Here is a 9,037-nt window from a genome sequence, read left to right as displayed (position 1 = left end):
CAGCAGAGCCATCTCCTCTGGTGCCATGGAGAGGCCACTTGCCTTCTTCCCTTCCTGAACTGTTTACATTCAAACTGGTCACCATGAGACTAATTATATAACTTTAAGAATTGGTGCCTAAGTTTCATTGTTTTCCCCTTTCCTCCCCATCCTTCTTCCTTTCGTGTTGTGTCTATTGGATTCATAGATTGTAAGACACTGGGTACAGCTTATTGTCTGTGGGAGTTTTTTGGTTTTTTAAAAATAGTATATACAGCACCTACCAAACTCTAGATGCTTTATAATGATGCTAATGAAAAGTGATAGTTCACTGGAGGTGGTTTCTTCTTCAATCTGGGCTTCACCTGCTTATGAAATGGAAACTTCAGTGTTGAAAACGAAAAGGCAGCCAAAATTCAGCGCACCACTAATCTTTTCCCGACCAAAATGAACAATTTCCCCTCCCTTCACAGATGTTCGGCCACAAACTGCTTTATTTTCTGAGCAATGGAACTTTCTGAGCCTCTGCACCAGCTTCCCCACTTACTATCAGAGCATTCACTGCCAAATACAAAATACAATATATATTAGGCTGTATCTAATGTCCTCTGCTAGCGCAAGGGTTCTTGCATTAGCAGACCAGTGAGTTTTAATATTCTGCAACAGTGAAATCGAGGGCAACAGCCGTGTTAGCAAAAACTCATTACACAATAGTTTGTGCAACAAAGTTACCAGCAACCTACTTAAGCATTTTCTCATGCAAATATTAGTTCTGCTGGCACTAAACATTTCGCCAGCACAACAAGCATACCCCTAAGTGACCCATTTTTTTCTACACAGTTTTTCATACAGTGTTGCATGGTTGTGCAGCAATACAGAAACCCAAACACAACAACCGTGATTTGATTTTAATAGCTAAACATCTTTATTTAGGTCAGGAAGAGGTAACTGATATCATTGTTTATTTTACTCTGTTCACCATCAGTTCTTGGTAGAGATAGCAAGGAAAAAAACCTTCGCCAATATTCAGCTCTCTGTGGTTACCGGCAACGAGGCTTATTATTACAAGGCTGCTTCCATACTCTTACTCCATTTCTGTGTGGTGTTTAGCATTTGTTTTTAAAAAATAAAATTACTGAATCAGTTTCAAGCCTGATGTATAGCGATGCACAAAGGAGAGTCATTCGTTGGGAGAGCCAAAGGATCTGTCTGTCTCAAGAGAGGCTAATTTGGAGCTCAAAGATAATTGATGGACAGATCTCCACAATGTACTGCCCTTTGGCCCTTACCGCACCAGTTTCAGCCTTTTGCAACAGGAATGGATGGGGGAGGCACTGGGCATCTGCACTGATTACAGATTTTTCAAGCTGCTGGGTGGGGAGAGAGACCAAACCTGCACAAAGGAAAAAGAAGAGGACATTAGTATGAGAAGAAAGGAAGAGATGAGAAGGCAGGAAGAAAAAAGTGCATCTTGACATGATTAGGTCAAAAGGCAAAAGCACAGAGATTTCATTCAAGGTAATTTACTTTTAAAACTGTTAAAATAAAAATGTAAGGTAGAAAAATTACTGAGCACCAACCAGGACTGATTCTCAAAGCACAAGCATGGAAAGAATGGTCCCTGATCCTGTATATAAGCCCAGATTTGTGAGAAAGGATTTGTTAATATCCATCCGTAATAATGTTATCTGCCCACCAAGCAGAAAAAAGAGAAGAAATAGACTGAGTTTTCAACTAGTATAATTAGAGTGCAATCCTGTACAGGAGTTTTGCTAGCGAAGGATGTCATCATCATCATCATCATCATACCCCGCCCATCTGACTGGGTTGCCCCAGTCACTCTGGGCAGCTTCCAGCATAAACAGAAACATAATAAAACATCAGACATTCAAAACCTCCCTTTACAGGTCTGCCTTCAGATGTATTGTAAAGGTTGTATAGTTACAGGTAGGGAATGATGAAATATTTTCACACAAATGCTTACAGGTTTGAATTCATCTTACCAAAGAGAGAAATGCAGAGTTTAGGTACCATCACGCTAATTTAGAAATCCTCAAACCCTCAAAAATACTCAAGATATGAGTCACCACTCTACAAATTGCTGATTGACAATGAGCTGGATTTTTGTTTGGTAAGTAGGTGGTCCCCTGTAGATGCTTTGAAGAAAGAGATTACATATTGGCAAAGGCATTACTAAAGACATGCATTGTCAGCAACACTCTGCTAGCAACGAAAGAGAACTTCAAAGAGGAGGCTTGTGCCAGGATGATGCAAAGCGTTAAGAATTCATGACATCAGTGCTGGAATGGAGTAGAGGTTTCACACTAAATTCCTGTACATATTTGCTTGTGGCTACTTCCAAGTAGGTGTACTTGGCCTTGTGGCCTTCATCAATTCCCTAGAATCTAGGGCCTAGATCAAGCTCAACTGGACATCAATAACACCTACTCAAACCACTTATATTTTGCCGGTAATGTGCTAAACTACAGATAGCAACAACACTTGAAAAGTAAAGTGTTGAAAAAACTAAAAGATGTCAGTAGCTGGCATGAAATTTGAAACGTATGTGGTCATTTCCATATAAGTCATTGAAAAGCGTGCCAATTACCACGATCAATAATTTGAAACTGGAAGTGACAGAAAAGCTATATTCACAAGCATATAATTGCTGGGTGCACTTCTAAATTTCCATGTAATTTTTTGTAAAGGGCAGGTGAATGTGGCTGGGGAAGTAAGATATCGCTGTGCCTCAAGCCTGATCACGCCACAGCCAACTAAAACCCTAAAACTTCCTCCTAAGAAAAACTCTGGCATTGTCTTATGACTAGTGATCTCATAGTTCAGGAAGGGCTGCCCCCATTTGCTGGCTGGCACAGAGTCTATGCTTTGCTGATAGCCCATATGCCTGCCTTTGTTCTCTGCTAATGGCCCATCTTTTGGAAGATCTGAGTCCAGTTATTAAGAGACTGACTTCCAGTTTAGTTCTCCAAGCATTGGTTAAATTCTAACACTTACGAAATCCAGGAATTATGGGTGTCTGGAACTCATTACCCCTGGCACCCACCAACTCAAAACAATATCATTACTATATTAACATGACATATCCACAACTAAACTGGAAAAAAGTGTGAGATGAAGTTGATAAGGCTGCACTTCTGTTCACACTCACTTGGGGGTAAGACCTACTGAACTCAATGGGACTTACTTCTGAGAAGACACAAATAGGATTGTGCTGTAAGAAATGTAGACTGTAATAGGAGTATGCGAGCTTTCAAGTTTACAGAACACCTTTGAGACGGACACAGAACCCCCTAGTCTGTTAGGCATGACGTCAGTCACAGCAACAAACCAGTGTGATTTTCCATGAGTTAAATGTGACGACTGAAGCTGCCCTGTGATGTGTTTTGGTCTCTGTGGTCATTTAGCAGGCAATTAGGGCCTGATTCAACTCTTAGATGTTAGTAACAAGATCTCCGCTAATCTTGGTTAGACAGTTCTTAAAGCCCTTGTGGTGGTGGTCTTGCTGATGTAGTTCACATACAGTCTACAGGGAGACTGCTATGCTTATCTTACATATTTAGCATTTGTACAAACCATGAGAATACTGGGCAAGGTGTAAAATTGGTAAGCTCTTCCTATTCCCTTGTATCTACATATCCCACCAAATTTAAGCAACATTTAATTAATTTATATGAGTGCATCATGTACTAATAAAATTACTGCCAATGTTGGGTTTTTCCATATTAATTAGGCTTTTCTGGCATTATGTATAAGACATTAAAAAGATGGTACTGTTGTATACTGAGTGCTAAATCGCTTACTGAAATATTCCCCTGACATAGCCCTCTTGCTCATAAGATATATTTTTAAAAAACAAAGAAATCCTGAAATATTTTTTTTGATAACTTACAGTTGTACGATGCCGCATCCTGCAGGGAAAACTAGATTTATCCACATATCATCGGAGGGAGGAACACAAAGCCTTAAGAACTGAGTATCTGAATTACTAAAGCTGGTTTCCTTTCATGGGGCTTGATAAATCAGGTGTATTGCTTCCACTGTGCGAATGCATAAGGGTGGGCTCAGTCGTGTGTAGAACACTGAACAGCAGGGAGGTTGCCAAAAGAACTGTTGCAACACACATTGCTGGCTTTCCCTGGCGATACGTATTCCATTCATTTCTCATCTTTTTCTGCTTTCCTATAATTGTTATCCTCTCTGATGCATCATAAACTGCCCTCTCTTACGTCAGATGCACTGTTGTAATCCCCGCCCGCCCCTGCCCTTCTCTGTCAGGAAAACTCTAATCCTCCTCTTACTGGAGGATACTGGAGCTACATCACTGACATTTTCAATTGCACTCACCAGAAAAATCAAAAAGCAGGAAGAGGGAGAAAATAAAGATTGGGGTTATTTAAAATCAGCCAAGGTAACAGTTACAGTCGCCAGGGTAGAAAATTGTGATTTAAAAAAACAACAACATAAAACAAGACATACGATCACTGCTTACTTAAAGGTCAAATGTATTTTGCACACTCCATTCACAAATTCCTTGAGGATTAACTATATCTGCAGAACACGAGGAGCTCAGCAGAATTTCTGAATGCCATTTAATCATACCTCAATATGGTATTGCCAACAGGCGGCCTGTGGGTGTAGGAAGAGGATGCAGCCCTTTAAACAGCATGTGTCTGCAATGATGTTTACACAACAATTCTGCAGGGCCCAGATTGCCCCGTACACAGCCAGATCCCCTAACAGCACAACCCTTTACACCAGAGGTAGCCAATGTGGTCCCTCCAGATGTTGCTGGACTACAACTCCCAGTGGCGTAGCGTGGGGGGTGCAGGGGGGCCGGCCGCACCAGGCGCAACATCTGGGGGGCGCTCGCACTCGCAGCTCTCTGCCCCTACCTGGCTCACTCACTCTCTCTCACTTAGGGGGCGCAAATTACTTGCCTTGCCCTGGGTGCTGACAACCCACGCTACGCCACTGACAACTCCCACCACCCCGACCAGAGCCCAATGTGGCACCCCTTTTATAGAAGAGCCTTCCCAGGAAAGCTTGCCTGGTGCCAGGAGTTCACTCAAGCCTTTAAAATAACTAACCTGAGCCTCTCGGGATTGTTCTTTTTTAATCTGTGTTTTTAATACGGAGGAGTGTCAGGTTCCATTCTGTTGGATTTGTGTAGCTCCCCACTCCTTTTTTAATGGTTTCACATTTTACTTTGCAGTCTCTGTTTACCTGCGGTTCTGGGGAAGCAGTGTTTGCTGCTCAGCGCAGCCGCCGCCCAGTCTAGGGGCCATTTTTCCTTCATGCGCAGCTGTGGGTGGGACCCTCAGCGCCTCCTCCTCCTCCAGCCACAGTAGCCTTGGCAGCAAAGGCCCCTTTGAATGGGCTAATCCATTGGGGGCAGGGTTGCGGTGCTACAAATTGAAGGCCACATCTGGGGGTCCTTGCTCTTAGGGGTTCATCGTGGGATTAACCACCCGCCCAGTCTGTATGTTTCCTGCCCAAAGGCAAGCGGGCAGGGCAGTGTGAGGACTTGGTATATTCAGTCACCATATTCAGGGCCAGGGAAGAATTTCTCCTGCAAACAAGCTGGCTGGTCTGCAGGCTTTTCCCCATCTCATAGCATTGGGTTGGATATTTATGTGATCAGGTACCCTGTTAAAGGGGTCCAGGAATGTGTGTCTTTGTCCAAAAATCCACACACAGGTCAATGGGGTCAATAGCACCTTTCCCAACGGTGGCCCTGGTGGGATCGTACCACCTGGTGCATGTTAGGGGGTGGATCCCCTCCCCCAGTCAGGGTCAACCCAACCCTACTTATCAACCAGCAGATGAGTTGCTTGATACCAGATACATCCCTAATACCTTGGGCAAAACCTACTTACATCTGTAATCAATCAAAGTTGTGGCCTATTTCAACCCAATACCAATGTCCTGTGTCTATTTCTATGCTTGGGCTCTCACCACAGCAGCTGCAGGCACCATGCGCCTGGGAACAAAACTGCGTTGTATTTTTTACTTATCTACTGTAAGCCATCCAGAGAACATTTATGTTACGGGGTGGCATACAAAAGTTATAAATAAATCCATAAAGTGTTTTACCTGCTTTGAGCCCACAGGACAGAACTGCCACAAATCCAAATGCATGAAATACGGCTTTCAGGATATTCTGGCGGCTTCCATGCTTCGAGTGGCTTCCGTCTTGGCCTCTCTGCGGAATCCTCAAGCCTCTGCAGCTGCTGTGCCATTCATTAGGGGACGGAGCTGAGATAATTGCTGCACTCCTGCACCAGAAATAATGCCAGCCTGTCCACTTCAAAACCCACTTTTCCATTTCAAGTAGCAAGGCCAGTTTGCCTCTCCTTCACAGCTTTCGGATATTTTGCACACACAGCCGGTGCTTAGCCACCGCATTTGAACAAGGAGCAGGATTTGTTCTGAAATTCTTAAGATGAAAATGCTTATCATTTACATTATTTTTTAAAAAAAATACCAGGGCATCGTTAGCCACAGATTACCTTTAATATTAGCACAATCTCCTTTGACTAGCTGGGTTGGAGCACGGGAAATCTAGGTTGAGATCCCTCCTCATCTGTCAGCTTCAGCAGATAACCATTATGTAGGTTATTAGATTCTAACTATGCCTTATATTAGGGGGATGCGGGTGGCGCTGTGGGTTAAACCACAGAGCCTAGGACTTGCCGATCAGAAGGTTGGTGGTTCGAATCCCCGCGACGGTGTGAGCTCCCATTGCTCGGTCCCTGCTCCTGCCAACCTAGCAGTTCGAAAGCACGTCAAAGTGCAAGTAGATAAATAGGTACCGCTCCGGCGGGAAGGTAAACGGCGTTTCCGTGCACTGCTCTGGTTCGCCAGAAGTGGCTTAGTCATGCTAGCCACATGACCCGGAAGCTGTACGCCGGCTCCCTCGGCCAATAAAGCGAGATGAGCGCCGCAACCCCAGAGTCAGCCACGACTGGACCTACTGGTCCTATGCCTTATATTAATGACATGATTAGCACTCAGATCATGTGATTTTTTAAATATAATACCAGGGGTGGGGTGGGGGCTAATAGTGACCAATGCCACAGCATGAAGGGAGAACAACTTTAAGCAATGCTGTCTTGCAACCTCTCTCCAACCACTTTCGTGGTAAGAACCCACCCCTGGTGTATCAATTAGCATTAGGGAAAAAACTCCTATTGCTGCATGGGGCATGATTTTTACCAAGGTTGGGGAAGGCAAATGAAGGCTTGAGCATCCCCTCTTCACATACTGTGGTTCTGATGAAAATCCCCCCACTCTGCCCTGAGCTTTTTATTTTAAAAATCTGTGTCATGATTACTAACCATGCTAGCATAACATGTAGTTAAGGCCTTGCCCACAGCCTGACTATTTCACAGAAATGAAACTTTGCAAAGCACTTTCTATGCTACAGAATGATTAAAATAATGACTACTGCTCAGGGGTGCCAACTTGACCCTGCCACCGTGGGCGTCCGAAATCTGTGGGTGCCCAGCCCCTTCATGGGGAATTTTGTGGGTGCTTGGGCACACAGGGCCCCAGGGAGTTGGCACCTATGCTACTGCTGCTGTATATAGTTTGGAAGTGCTTGTTCTGTAAGCCCCTGTCTGCAGTGGCAGACCTTGGGGGGGTCTCAAATTTCTCTGGCACCCTGTGCAGCTCCAAAATTTGGTTCCCCCCACCTCTCGCCTTCTGTTCTACATCATAGTTGCAGAGCCCCTGAGGCTCTGCGCCCAGTGTGACTGAACCGGTGGTGCTCCCCTAAATCCACCTCTGCTTTATCCAATGCACATGGTTTCCATTTGTGGTCTGTGTTGCTTAGGCTGATGAATGAGAGAGGCCAGTGGAGGATCATTTAATAACTGTTCCTGATCACAGGATGCTTCACTTGAAATGCACAGACCCAGTTTTTTATGGCCGTCAATTGCGGAGGTGACTTTTTCCTCTAGGATTCTGTAGATGTTCGCTCAATGTGCACTGATAGCCAGAAGATGTAATTTAGATAAGCATTGGTTGCTTTTGATGACTGGTGGTTACTAGCTACTGCCCAGGAGAACGAGTTCAGCAGCAGTAGCCAGCAAAGGAGACAGAAGTTGGATTTTTATTTTGTCTTTTTTACAGCTGGCTGGGGTATACTGATAGTATGCTGTTTACTTTTGGGTGAACGTGTGTTGCTTTTAAAGACTAGGCTTGTCTCCCTGGGTGTGTCTGCCCTCTCTCAATGTGTAGTAATCAACAGATAATACAAAACAGTATTCTAATAGCATTAGTGAAGATGTACATGGTATCTTAAAAGACTCAACCTCTATGATACACAGTATTGTAAAATTAAACCTATCAAACAGCAGATACAGCTTTTCAAAACACCTGCTCTTGTATAAACCTTTGGCCAAAATAGGACATTTTGATCCTGCATACACCCCCTGAGATCTTGTGATGTGTATCGTCAGAGGTTTCCTATATAGGTGAGCAAGTGGTCCTGGGACACCCATCATCTCTGCATCTTCATTGTTAGCCTCAGATAAATATGTGGCACCTGTAAAACTGTTCAGCAGCATCTTGATTCCCAGGCTTTGAAGAAGTACATTTAGAGCACCTAGGTTTCCCTAGCAGTAGTTGTGGTGAGAGTGGCAGGCTGGACTGCTCACCCACTGGGTAAGATTTTCTGCTCAGTGAACACCGCTAAGCTTCAACTTAATTGATTTCAGGCAAAAACAAAATCTATTTGCACATGAAGATCTTTAAGGAAAGGAGGGAGGACCCGCAATGCTACAACAGTTGTCTTTTCCTCCATTCTCTCACCAGCCCAGGAGACTCTGCTGAAAGGGGGGGGGGGAGCCTTAAATTGGCTAAGCATGACGCTATAGCAAATTTCCCCCTTGCCACCTCAGCAGAAGGCCACAGCGTTACAATTTAAGCTGTTAGGAAAACCTGACAAAAGGCAGCATTTGACTTACTGGGGAAGCAGAGGGGGAACATCTCCCCATTTCTTTGTGTTGGCCGCTAAGCTACTGTTTTAAACAGG

At 44.2% G+C, this 9,037-nt stretch overlaps 1 long non-coding RNA gene across 1 annotated transcript; it reads right to left on the bottom strand.

The window, feature by feature from the left end:
* Positions 1 to 242: 242 nt before the first annotated feature.
* Positions 243 to 4,180, bottom strand: LOC310762098. The gene is made up of 2 exons (XR_014547857.1): positions 3,890 to 4,180; positions 243 to 1,372 (listed from the first exon to the last, which is right to left on the bottom strand). It is a non-coding gene; the product is annotated as an uncharacterized lncRNA (long non-coding RNA).
* Positions 4,181 to 9,037: the final 4,857 nt, after the last annotated feature.

The sequence above is a fragment of the Podarcis filfolensis genome, assembly GCF_964270895.1.
Source record: "Podarcis filfolensis genome assembly, chromosome: 4".
Classification (NCBI taxonomy): Eukaryota; Metazoa; Chordata; class Lepidosauria; order Squamata; family Lacertidae; genus Podarcis; species Podarcis filfolensis.
The sequence above is the reverse complement of the archived record's forward strand: the minus strand, read 5'-3'. Positions and strand labels throughout refer to the sequence as shown.